The sequence below is a fragment of the Brachyistius frenatus genome, unplaced genomic scaffold (assembly GCF_029030835.1).
Source record: "Brachyistius frenatus isolate BFR_SWC_R1_liver_20210118 unplaced genomic scaffold, ASM2903083v1 Contig_117, whole genome shotgun sequence".
Taxonomy (NCBI): Eukaryota; Metazoa; Chordata; class Actinopteri; family Embiotocidae; genus Brachyistius; species Brachyistius frenatus.
The window spans coordinates 1,111,690-1,125,854 of record NW_027210716.1 but is presented as its reverse complement, the minus strand read 5'-3'; the positions used below and the strand labels follow the sequence as shown (position 1 = coordinate 1,125,854).

General features: G+C 40.1%; 1 protein-coding gene across 6 annotated transcripts in view; it reads right to left on the bottom strand.

The window, feature by feature from the left end:
• Nucleotides 1-13,906, bottom strand: part of nrxn2a (neurexin 2a) — a 118,195-nt gene extending 104,289 nt beyond the window's left edge. For 5 of the 6 annotated variants that reach the window (XM_069713327.1, XM_069713332.1, XM_069713330.1 and 2 more), the window contains exon 1: nt 13,600-13,906. The gene's annotated coding sequence lies outside the window, so the exon portion shown is untranslated. Of the gene's footprint in view, nt 1-706; nt 727-13,599 lie in introns of those variants that run through there. The other variant, XM_069713328.1, reaches the window with a different exon arrangement.
• Nucleotides 13,907-14,165: the final 259 nt, after the last annotated feature.

The window sequence follows — 14,165 nt, the reverse complement described above, 5'->3', positions numbered from 1 at the left end:
CCATTTAGAGTCTATCAATATGTATCACCATATGGCAGATATATTACTGTATACAGAATGAAGTGCAGTTAACTGAATTTTGTGTGACCAAATATTGATACTTTCAAAAGCAACCTGAATAACTTTTTTTGCTTAAAACCTTTGCACACCACTGTATATGATCACACCATCATGAAACAAAGTAATTATTTCCCACCGCCCTTTGCACATTGCTGATTTGTTCCAATAAAGTTTAGTGGGCTCATCCACACAATACCAAAACAAGAAAATCTCATTTTACTGGTCTGTCTGTAGTACCAGATGAGCCCCATATTCTTTTCATATTCCAAGGCAGAATAAATCATTTTAGGACACAACATCGGTTGCCGGTTTACTCTGCAGAAAATTTTGTTGGGCCGTTTTCCTTGTGTGATACTTAACTATTTGCATGATACTCAAAATCCAGAGAAGTTGTACTGTTTGAAGTTCCATCTGGTATTTATAGTATGTTCTCACTATTTGGTATCTGAATTTAGATTATATTAACTGAGCACAACATGCAACACAGTTGTGTAGCTGAAAGATTATGAGCACAATATATACAAAGCTATTAAATATGATGGACTTTATTTGCTTTTCATCAGGCTGAACAGTAGATTTCAATAATGTTGAATGTGAATGCAACAAAGGATGCATATCAACGATTTACTACTGCTGCTTTCCTCACCTCCCTCAGTGGGACTCTGCTCCTACCTGAAGGTAGCTTAAAGGAGATAAAAGGAGAAGAAGAAAGGTGGTGAGAGAAAGTGAGACCATGTGGGAGAGATTATTTGTCACTCCATCATCAGAAATGGAGGTCTGCTATGAATAAAATGGCAATGCTATAAAAGACAGTTCATGCCAAAAACGACCCATAGCATCACAGTTTTTATGCACTGGCATTAAATAAACTCCTTAAGTCAATAATACTGTCTGTAAACAACTGAATTCTGAAAACTGAAAATCTAGAATATATTGGGTGTTGTATGGCAAGCAACAAGCCAAATGCAAAAGACCAATGACAAAATCAAAATGAGAATTTTAGGGGAGCTATTCCTTTACATTGACTTATTAGGTCAATGATGAGTACAGTGAACCCTCGCTATAACGCGGTTCACCTTTCACGGTCTCGCTGCTTCACGGATTTGCATCGTGCATTGAAATCACATTACGACTATACGTAACGTAGATATATTTAATGTCCAGTTCTATCTATTTCAATTGTAAAATAAAGGTTACTACTTCACGGATTTCGCCTATCACGGTTTCTATTTGGAACGTAACCCCCGCGAAAAACGAGGGTTCACTGTACTTCCATATCATGATGTAACGGTCTACAATTGTGCTAGTGCTTTGTAACGCTGTGGAATTTTCATCTCGCAGCACTGCACCGTAACTGTTGGTCTTGTAATCTGTTAACAACTGTTGAGAACGTCATCAAATGACTAGTTGAATTGGAAAATAAGGTTTCTCAGTCTGAAACCATTTAAAGTGAAGAAGTTACCTAATAGAGGCTCGAAAGGGCTTGCCATGACCCAGATTTGAACCAGGGTTGCTGCAGCCACAACACAGAGTACTAACCACTATATGATCACGTCCACTTGTCTTCCTGAATGGCCTGTTGCTGGCATGTTATGAAGTCTGAATATCTATTACTGTTTATGGGTTTCTTACATGAACACTTTTACTTTAAAGTGTTAGCATGCTAATATATAATATAACTTAACTCAAAGTATAGCTGAGGCCTAAGGTAGGGTTAGTATTGGATAAATTAAATGTTTTACCTGATGATGGAGGTAAATGAAAAGTTCCGGGATTAAATGTTGCACTAAATGAACAACAAATATACACCTCCTTGTGGCACCACAGGAAAAGTAAACTTTTTTTTTTTTTTTTTTTTTTTAAATCACAAAGTCAGTATCAATCATCCTCTGGGAACCAGGAATGTCAAATGGACAAATTTTCAAGGCAATCCATTCAATAGTTGTTGAGAAATTCCTGTCTTTTTATTTTGATTTACAATTGTTTCATTACAGACACCTTAATTCACTTAATTTTACTGTATGAGTTTTATTGCAGCTCTTTAGATAAAAGCAGAGCAAATGTCTCATGAATTTCAAGTGTGTTAATACATCACTGCTTTTGACTGGAATCACCCTCGATTAGCAGCAGGTCTATTTCCTTTCCGGTCAGTTAGAAATAATTAGCAATTTGTGCAGTCAGTCCAGGTTATTTGTGGTGTGCCAAGGAGTAATTTTGCATGGGTATTTTTTGTTTACCCATTTCTTCTTTTTTTTTTTTTTACTCGAACTTAGAGAAGTCCACATTTTTACCAGTAAAAGTCAAGCTGTCTGAATATATTTGTATGATAATTTGCCACTTTGAAGCACAGCATACATCCTAAACATAATGGGAACTCTGTTTAATGTTTGAAAGAAAGGAGCATGGGAGGACTGAGGTGCAATTTCATATAATATAAAATGACAATAATTTGTGGCAGTTTTGGACAGTAAATATGAATGCTGTAGCTTTATTAAGTCATGTTTTGTGGTTGACATTTGAGGATGTCTTCAGCCATTGTGTTTACCTCTCCCACCCTCCTGAGTTAGACTACATCATAAATTATTTGCATTTCCGTCCCTTGATGGCAGGTTTTTTATCTTCAGACAGAGCAACTGTTTCCCCCCCTGCTTCCAGTCCTTATAGGTAACTCTCTAATGGCGTTAGCTTCATATACATCATATGAGTAACATCAGTCCTCTCATCCAACTATTCACGAGAAAGCTAACAAGCATATTTACCCATGTATTTGATGGTTTAATGCTCAAGGGGTGCTTATTCTTCATTTATTCAATGTAAGAGTCTGTAAACACTCCAAGCTTTTAATTTGGTGTCATCCAATTATCAGGCCCAGTGATGGTTTCCTGTCACAAGTGCCACGTTTTGTCACGGAGCTTCTGTCGTATGCTGTGATTCACTCTGTAAACACGGGTAGTGTTTGCACCCAACATGTCAGCAACCCTGATTATGTGGTACGAGTTGTAATCGGAACATACTAATGCAGTTTCCTGCTTTTTGTGGACATCTGTGTTGCCGTTCAAGACTCTCAAGGCTAGCAGTGGATCCATATTTTCCACAGTGCATGACAGTGTCCTGACTTCAAATGTATGTCATGTTGCGAACAACACTCTCTTCTTTTCCCAGCTTTATGAATCTTACATTTTATTTCTTCTACTTTTTCCTTAGTGCTCAGTCTTTTTTTGGAGGCAACTTCATTGGAATAACTCAATCTTTTATGATGGCCATGCACTCATCCATAGCGGCTGGTGTCACTTGAAACTTTAATTCTCATACATAGGATCTAGTATTTATCTTTTTGCTAAGAATGCACCTTCTTTTGGAGTTTGCTTTGAGAGACTGAACTGAGTTGTTTTATCAGCAATGAGGGGTTTGTTAAATTGTGCGTTAATCTTAAGTGGTGTTCATACCAGAGTATAGTTTTTTTCAATTGGCCATCGCAATGGTTGAACAGAAAAGAAAAGATCTGATGCTACCCTGGTGGGATCTCACAATGTCAGTGGCTGCTTCAGCATCTGTTGAACAAAACATGAATAAATGAACAACGTGGTCTTGATATGAAACTTCAATACTTTTAAGGGCTAAACAATCTGTGTATCAAAAACGGTTGAGTATTGCAACTTGGTTAATCAGATATTTCCTGAGTGCCAGTTAGGGTATTTCAACCTTTTAAAGCTCTTGCATGGCTGAGTTAGTTAACATACCATTAAAAGAAAAGCCTGCCATTTTGGGATGTAATGTGCTCACTCGCCTTCCGGATTGACACAACTCTCATATCTCCATTACAGATGTAAAGTAGTTCCCTGGAGTGTTCATTGGTTGACAGGCAACTGGTCCAGACCAAAAAATGATCTGCTACATAAACCCCTCTAAAATGATGTTTTTACACTTGATGTTTTCATACTGATTAAGTACTAAAATCTCATTATGTGGGATTTAGAGGCATTGAAAGGCAGATATTGTCACCTGTGGATGGAGACAGGGCAGCTGGGTCCCCCTGTTTCCAGTCTTTGCAGGTAAGATAAGTTACCTGGCTGCTGGCAGTAGCTTCGTATTTAGTGTACAGACATGAGAGTGCTGTCAATCTTCTCATCTAAATTCTTGCAAGACAGCAAATAAGCAAAGCCTTTCCAAACCTACGGAACATTTGCTTTAATGTTGATGCATCAGGACTTTGACCTATTCTGTTAAATAAGAATGTTTTTTAAGAAAATCTTTTTTATATTCCTAAAACAAATGGACCGGCGAACATGCAGGTTTGGTAACAAACTGAAGTATCATACTGGCACCTGTAGTGAAGTTTCCAAACCATACCCGGCGAGAAACATTTGCTTTTAATTGTGCGTCTCTCCGTTTTTGCATTGTTCGCATTTGTGGAATGGTTTTTACTTCAGCTGCAAACTTAAGAGACATAATCACCACTCTCATAAGCATGTGCATCAGCACCATCATCACCCTTGCCATCAGGCATATAGTCTTCATCATCAACAAAGCCATCATTATCCTCATCTTCATCATCCACTTGATCCTCTTCTTGACTGTTAACTCACATCTCTGCATCAGCTGTTATCCTGATGATTTATGTGTTGCATAATTTAAAGAGACGTATAACCCTACCAATATCTGTAGTGCTAAAAATGAGACATTTGCAGCTGGAGTCTCTTCACACTGAGATCTGCACACGCTGCTTTTATCAGACATGAAAGTAGCCTTATGAAAATATTGATTTTAATTGTAAATATATTCAGTAACCAAAGCAAATCACTTCTGTAACAACAGTAGTCATGCTGTTGGTGTGCCTTTTTTTTTTCCTTCACAAACTGCCAATTTGTCTTGCTGGGAGACCTCTCACAGATACAGACACAACACGAGAAATTGTGTCTCTACTGCACCTGTAGATTTAAATGTGATAAATATGATCAGATATGATCCTATGGCTTGAACTGCACCCAGGCAGAACAACCAATTTAAAGTATCTACCTACATGCTGGAACGCAACGTGGGCCGTACATACTGTGTATGTCAACAGAACAGGAGTTTCCATTTTCTCAGTGGAACAGGGCACTGTAACAGCTGACATTTTCACAAACCAGCAAGCCAGGTAATTAGGTAACTAACTACATAACACTGGCTACAAGCATAAACATGGTGCACAGTACCCTCATTAAGTAAAAGTAAATGTACTGCAGGCGTATTAAGGATAAAATGCATGCACATCTGCTTGCTACCTAGCTATTACTGTAACAGCGTTTGAAATGCTTTCCTCATAGTTGCCATTTGGTCGGGTTCCCACAGCAAAAAAAAAAAAAGATTTAAATGACAAGTCGTCAGGCATCATCCAGCTTATTCGCTTGCATGCTGCAAATGAGCCTGCATCACTGTCTCTGTCCAAAGCAGCAGGATCAGAGCACCACCCTTATCACACGCTGAGGTGAAGGTTGTGTTGTGGCAATCAGAAGCTCAGCACAGACACAAAGACTCCCAAACATCATTAGATAGATTTTTGTCTGTCAACATTGAATTCTTTCACTCACTTTTCCGTGTTCAGTAAAAAAAAAAAAAAAAAAAAAAAGACTGCACCGAGAACATGATTATCACTGAACAGAAATACTTGTTTCAAGCCATGTTTTGTTTTTTTCCTTTTTAAAGACTGAAATTCTCGCTTTGCCACCCACTCCACTCTGTTACAGCACATAATGACACAAGTGATGTGTGTGGACGAGCAGGGGATGGCGTGGAGCGCCATTTAGTCCGACGCCGTCAATCTCACGCAGGTAAGCTAATGTAGGAATGAGTGGGATAATATTTTAGTTGAGCCTTATGAATGCATTTGATTTTCTGAGGATACAGTGTAACCTCACTGTTTCAGGAAAATGCTTCTTGTACAAGTGAGTGTTCAGACCAAATTCAGCACTGCATTCAAACAAGCTTCCATGGTGATGGTGTGTTGCTTCTTAGCAGTCATGATTTTTGAATAGTTATTAATACATAAAAATTAAAATAGTTCATGCGACTATTGTCTTGTATTATTTGGTTTTACCGTCGCCTTGCAGTAATGTTTTACTACCGCCAGAAGGTGGCGGTAATGCGCCGAAAAGCGTTTTGCCAAACACCATTTAACAACAATAGCGGGATAGGAACACATTACTACCAGACTCCAGTAAAACGTGTGTGGCTGTGCGAGACGAGATGCTACAGTACAAACAGGAGAAACGTACAAAGACAACTTCAGTTCTCAAAAAGTTTTGTGTGGAACTCCTTACAATGCAAACCCTGCCAAGTAAAGTGTATCATAAGACTACCACAGCTATGCACAGTAATTTGAGAGTGAAGCACTGAACAGATGGTCCATCCATAGTCAACAAACAATGACAAAACAATGATTTTGTCAACAGACGAAGACGTTTGATGTTAGATGTGCAGAGCAAACAATGACCCTCATCTAAAAAATTAAAGTTAAATGGACGCTTTACATCAGATTTATGCAAAGACGATCGTTTTCCAAATTCGATTTACAGTGAGTAAGCTGAAGTGTCTTTAAGTAATATTTCCCAGTGATTAACAAATAGTATTTTTGCTTGAAATACCCGTCACTGGTTGATTCTGATAACAATTAGGTTTGAAATACAATTTAGCAAGTTCGAGTAACAGATCTGTGAGTTTAAAGGCTCCTACGCCAAAATGCATCACAACAATAATTAATACAATTCAACCCTAATTCACAGTTGTTGAAATAATTTCAGGATAAAATGCAGAAATGTTGTTACATTACAAAGTAATCCATCTGCTGACCTGAGCATTTTTGATTGAATTTTTTCTTTGTGGGCAAAAGAGGAGTTGGAGTAACACAGGCTGACTCAAAACTCTGTAATCTAATCTTATTCTAATTCTATAATCATATCAGTATTGCTGACAGAGGACAGCACACTGAATTTCTATTGACACAGATGATAAAAAAATAAACAAGTCTCTTCTTGATTAATGTTATCACGCCTATGCTCACCCACTCAGCTGACATGTAGATGAGTTTAACAATGAAAAGAAACAAACAAACAAAAACAATATAAAATTCAATGAAATAAAATCAAAATATTGACACGGCTTATTCAGTCAGTTGTCACCTGTAGCTCACAGACAGGTAACGTGGGAGGACATTTCATTTGTAGATACCTGACGCTTCTAAAAGTTAAATTCAAGCTACTCTTTAAAAACTGTGTGGCTCAGACTTCTTTTTTTAAAATTCAGTCGGTCAAAAATATACACTGATTCAAAAGCAATGAAGAGAAAATACAGATATCAAAGATCAATGAAGCCCCTGTGTTACTGTGAAACTTCATAAATTTGCACATCTTTCAGGCTGCCTCCCTCTTCAGGACTCTGGATATGCAAATTATCTAAAACTCAACCATCATGAAAGCAACCCAAGTGATTTTTATTAGAAATCACAGACCTTCCCTCTCAAGTCTCAGGGAAGACTTAAATTACCGTTGAGGTTTCGTCTTCTAGTGGAACACTCCCTATTGATACATGCTCTATAAATTAGCTCCTCATGAAGACACTTCCTAAAATATGTGCCCAAAAAAATGTAATGGCACAACTAGTCCCTTCTGTGCTTCGGTGACATTACCAGGAGCCATCATACAGCACTGCACTTGCTTGTGGAGCTCGCTCTTTTATATAGTACATTACTAATGATGGAAATGTTTGCCCTTGAAATCTCAGTTAATAAGCAGCTATGCTATGACATCCATGATTAGATCATCCAGTGCTGTCACATCTCATCCTGAGGAGGATGCCACCAGACAAAACGCAGAGTGGGAGCAAGCAAGGATCCTACTCGCCGATTCTTTTCTTCTCACACGCGTACACGAACACGCACAGACACTCCTCTCCTCTTCAGTAGCTATGAAACACAACCGTCTGGGTTAATCTTGGGTAACAGCTCCTTGGCCAGGATCAGAAAGCTCAAGTAAGACACAATGAAAGCTGACATTGATACGCCACGGAGCCTCCTCACACAGGTAGCGCACATGAGACAAACACCTTTATAGATGAAGCAGACTCGGGCAAGGATATGATTGATTTTGCAATGCAGCATTAGATGAGATTTTCGATGCATACTATAACAAATTAGCATGAATCTGTTCCCCGTGAGAGACGCCTGAAGACACAGATTGAATTGAAATAAATGACGGTCCTAGTGTTTACCACACCATCCCCCATGCCGCAGTCCGTTGGCCATCAAAGTGTGACAGGCACGGGTTAGGCACAGCACAGATCAGCGTGATGGATGGACGGTCAGGCAGCTGTTAAAAATCTTTTGATTCGCACCGAGCCTGCCACTCACTGATCAATTGCAGCCACGTAAATCTGCCATCCACCTTAATGTGACATGATAAGGGAGGAGAAATGAAAAGCTTGCAGGACTCTTGCCCTTTTAACCTCAACTCTTATGTGCAATTTACAATGGCCAGACAGTTTTCCGCTTCTTATTTTTCCCCCCATATCTTTCATTGTGAACTCTCACATGACTCCAATGTGAGAGTCCTGTGGATACTACCTTGAAAAGATGAATGCCCGCGCCGGAGAGAGTAATGTCTGGTATGAAAGAGAAAGATTCATTGAGCGATATGCAACTAAGATAGTGAAAGACCTCGGCAGCCCTGTCAGAAGTCTCTGGCAACACATCTGATGCAAGTTCAATCAAAACATTTCAACTGGCCACAAACTGTGGTCGGGATGTTTAAAAAAAAAAAAAAATTCAAAGTTACTGGCTGCTGAGGTGATCGTGTAGATAATACATATTATCAGGCTGACAGTCAGCCAAAGTGAATGTCTGACCTTCCTCATGTCATTGTTGTTTTTTAGTGGAAGAAACCGACTTCAGCACACATTTCTTTAAAGATGGCACTGATGTACTGTAAGAGAAGCTCAAAGACCACATTGTTGTACAACATATCTATACACAGAAGTTGAAGAATATTTTAGGACTGACCGACTTTTTACAGTCAATTAATCTCTCCAACGTGGGAAATTTAAATGTAATTTAGCTGTTAGGATTAGAAAAACACACAACGTTTATCATGAAATAACTATGACTTCTAAAATGTCTCCAGACTAAAAAAGTGCTGATTCAAAATGATACAGTAACTAGAGCATACCGAGTAGTTTTCTGACTTTTCTCACCTAGATTTCCCCCATCAGTACTCTGTAGTAGGTTTGGTCCTTGTTGCATTGCCGTCTTTTATGCACTGTAACTGCATAATGTATATCCTGACACGGTGATATTGTGTTTTATATCTCTAAGGGCGCTGATTATGCTGCCTGGGCACATTTTGGTTAACAGTGCAGTTTCAGCCTCCTTTTTCTCAAGCTGTCACACTGTGCAGCGACGATGAATGAGCCAGAATACTTCCATTTGCAATGTAATGCAACACTTCTGAACGTGTAGCAGACACCTGAATGCAGCAGAAAGACAAACCGGTATTTCCAAATTAAACAGGGAATGCTTATTATACGCAAGTATCACCTTCAGGGGCTTTTATCTGCACTCCAAGAACTCATTATTCTTTACGCCATTTTAAGTTACAACAGAACTCTTTTGCTATTAGTGGTCTATAATAACCGCTTAATCAAGACCAGAGGCTGATTGGAGATTGTGGTGTTAACCTTCCCATCAATCACAAAAGTTGTCTGCTCCTGCTGGAGTGGGAAGAAATACTTTGCTACAGTAACTGTCAGTTAAGCAGCAAAACATGTGCGAATATTCTCAAAAAAAGGCCCAAAACGCGCCGCTATCTCTTGAGCCAGATCTCAACTTCATAACTGATACCATCTTAAGTTTGAGTTTTCCTCTCTCTTCTCTTCACTCAATTTTCTGAGCTGTCTTTGCTCTGAAACACCAAAAGATACATTTAAAGTTGTTTCTTTCCTTAATAATGCATTGCCTAAAATCGAATTTAAATCTCACCACATTTCATCAATGTAAAATAACGGAAATAAACACAACAAAATGTCATTTGTTCGGCTGCAATGCCTCCTGCTAAAATTTGGTTTGTTACATTTTTGTCATGCACATATTTAATGAATTACAGCGGAGCCTTTCAAAAAACATTTTTGTCACAGCGTCCTCCAGCATGACAGGCTCCAATGTACCAACCTTTTCTGAATCCTTAGTAGCATTCTGCTTACAGAAAATTACAGACCACCTTCTGTTCCATTCCACCTACTGTACCACCTGTGGTGAAAATAACTGGCAATTCCACTGCCTATTATTTCACAGATATATAACAGGACCAATCAAGCTTTTCAAATCAGTTGCCACTGATGTGTAGATTTGTTGGGGGGAGGGGGGGGGGCTTTCAGGTATTTCCGTGTCCATATCTGGACCTTAATACTGTTTTACAGCCTCGTAGCTACTCTTAAGAGCAAGTGGCACAATGACCCAGATTGTAACTTAACCAACAGTGGACTGCTGGTGTCACAGCTCTGACTATACGGCTCCTGGCTGTATGACTTTGTATTGTGTGCAGGATTTCAGTTATTTAAGTATTTTGTTTCAGTGATTTGAGTAAAGTTCATTTGGAGTAATGCACAAATAATTAAATAACACCAACCCGCCAAAGGTGTAGAGAGACAAAGATCTCAACAGTGACCTTTTTTTGTCTTCACCATCCAGGGACATAATCCCTGTTTGGCTGTGCAGCTGGCATGCAACTGAGTCACGCATCAGCCCTGATTAGAAGCAGCAGTGGTCCGCGGGCCCCGTTCCTCTGCCAGAGCCAGGAGTGGAAAAGGCCAGGGCCACCACTTTCAGTCTGTGGATATGACCTTGATGGGGTATGATAGAGAGGAAGCGACACGATTCACAATGCCACACAATATCTGTAACCTTCCACTTCCCCATATGCACGCTGAAGCTATTGAGCTGTGACACACACACACACACACACACACACACACACACACACACACACACACACACACACACACACACACACACACACACACACACACACACACACACACACGCACACACACCATGTCAACTCTGCCCTGTTGTTATTTCAAGCAGTCTCCTACTTCACGCCATCCAATCATCCATCTCTCTTTGCATATTGCCTGGTGTTTTGTGCGCGATGTCTTATTTCTACATTTCTTGTTCATATGTAGCAGCTTTAATGCTAATGTAAAAGTCACAAAAGTGCAGCTTTAAGAGATAATGGCTGAAATAAATTCAAATATTTAGCAGGATGTGAGGCAGCATGCAGCTAAATACTATCAAGAGCTATAAAATAATTTGATATTTTCAGAATCCTTACTGGTAGTATTATGTTTGTTGTTGTTGTTGTAGCAGCAGTGACACCATTTTCTTTTTTTAAAATGCTAACTCTGCCCAATCCTCTAAATCTCATTGGAAGCCGCAATGGAGACAGATGTCTTGTGAGTCAGATCATAGCAACATGAGTGTGGTAAAGAAGACACTGAAGGCACCAAAAACACAAAATGATGAGCAAAATCTTGGCAACGACACATCTCGTGTCAAAATAGAGCTGATAAGTAAAAATAAACATGTGAATTCTACTGTGAGAGCCGCAAATGTAAAAGAAGCATGTCCAAGGGGAGCTGAAATGCGGTATAACAAACAAAAAACAAAAAGCCAAGACTGTGACACACCCTGCTGTTGTACTGCTGCCTGAAAATATCATCATAACAAAATATGCACAAAAAGTCATGCTCAGCATTGCATAAGTTCATTGTTCATGTTTGGTGCATTACAAGCCAAGACTTCTTTGCTGTCAATGTGGATCTCATTTAAGTAGCCGAGTGGTTTGCTACAGAATGAAATAGCCAATAAATGAGTCTGTCAGCACAAGCAGCAGGAATTGAAAAGTGTGCAATCTCAGACGCAACACTTGTGTGCTGTCCACTTGTGAGCTGCTGGAAGATTGCATGCAACAGCAGTCTAACAGAGGTGGTCACCCAATTCAGGTGAACAGGAAATCTGAGCTATACTCTTTCTCACCTGCCTTGTGAGCACCTGAAATTCTCTACTCGGAGAACTCGGTAACAAAATGTGTCGGCTTACAGTTGGAGTAGGATTTGCAAAGCAAATAGGTTTGGAGGAGGACCAGGAAGGGCAGCAGCACTCCTGTGAGATGTGCAGCACTGTGGCTCTGAATCTTGGGCACCTCCCCTCTTCTTTTTGATAAATTAATCTAATTATTGGGGGGGAAACATCAAGCTGTGACCTAGACTCATTTCCTTTTTAAGTGGCAGCACTGAAGACGCTAAAATAAAACCTAGACACACAGATCCAGGAATAGACCCGTAATATTGAAATTCCACACAACACCAATTGACGCAACTCAATGAACAATTGATGATTAAGAAAACTGTCTCTCCCTGTTCATTCACAGTCATCCATTTATAATATGCAGTGTTGTAATAGAGTGAAGGGCTTAAAGAAATTACGTGTCTTTTTACAAATATTTTTGAACACAGCTGTAATTTGAACCAAATCACCATCTTCAGTGGTCCAACCTCCTTAATTGTTGCTACATAATCTGCTGTATGCAGGCAGCAGCTTCCTGTGGGGGCACAGATACTGCAGGTTTTAGGAGACACTGTCTTATCACACAGGTTGAAAAAAACAACAAGATTTCCAGTTTACAACTTTGACGGATTTTTTGGGGATAATATTTCGAGCTGACAGTGAAGCTGCCTTTGTGGTTGCAAATGATGTGGCAGCTGCTTACTGTGCCCCCCTCCACCCCCTCCCTGTCTCTCTCCCTCTCTTATCTTTAAACTGCCCAGTCCTCTGGCACAGAACATGAAATCCCTCTCAATAATAAATAGGCTACCTCAAGCATATCAGAGACAAGGGCCCTGCGTGCTGCATGACTCAAACACCACCTTAACTTCACTTTTATATATATATATATTAAAAAACAAAAAAACAAAACAATACCTCCAAACCCCGGCGTGTGGCACCTAGCGAATTCCAACAATAGGTTCGTGTTACTCGGTCCCATATTTTCACCGGAGCAGCAGCGGTTTTATTCAAAGGAAAAGCCCCCACTGCATATGCTGAAGCCCAACCACAGGGCATGTCTTCCGGCACGCAATTAAGCGACCTCATCTGCAATCGTGTTGAATTTGGAAACCATACCGCTCCTCCACCCACCTCAACTGACTGTAAACTGTGATTTTAACAAGAAGAGGGGTTTATCTTTGGCGGAAAGAAGTGAAATCTTCATGGAAAAAAAAAAAAAAAGCACCTCAAGAGAAGTGGCAATAGCCTAATTGGTGAGCAGCAGCAGCCCAACATCTCCCGAAATGAAACACAAACAATTCCGGACCACTGACATTGAAAAAAAAAAACAGAAGACACCGATAAACAGCGCGGCTTATCTCGCAGCTTTCCACTGCAGCATGCTTTTAAAGCTAATTATCGCCGTCCATAAGGTCGTTTCTGTGTGGGAGGTGTGCGGTGTCATTTACCTGTGCATCATCCAGCGATCCGACACATGGATACAGGGAGGGCTTGATTATTCCAGCCAGGCAAAAAAAAACAACACAAAAAACAGCGAGCACAAAAGAGAGGGGAGCAAGAGAGAGGAGGAAAATCCTAAATTGAGCAGAGATGAATGCGGCAGATGAATCTGCGACCTCTGTCTTCAGAGAGGATAGTCTTCTTATCTTTAGATGCTGCTGTGTCGATGGAGGCGGGCAGGCAGGGAAGCCCAGAGCCCCTCCGTACAGACAAAGATGCTTTCTCTCCTCCGCCGCACCGAGGGCAGCAGAAGCAGCAGCAGAGCCGTCATTCCCCCGACACTTGATGGTAATAGTTTGGTAGGTAGCTTATATGGGTTGAGGGCGCGGTCAGCTGCTGTTGACCAATCCTGCTCCCCACCAAACTAACAGCGGCGTTGCCATGAAGGATTAAACGGCGTTTAACCACAGAATCGTGTGATAGTAGGGCAGGTATTCATTTTCCACATTTCAAGTATCATATCAGAAAGAGTATCTCAACATAGGAGTGGCATTATATATAAAGGAGGCTCTTA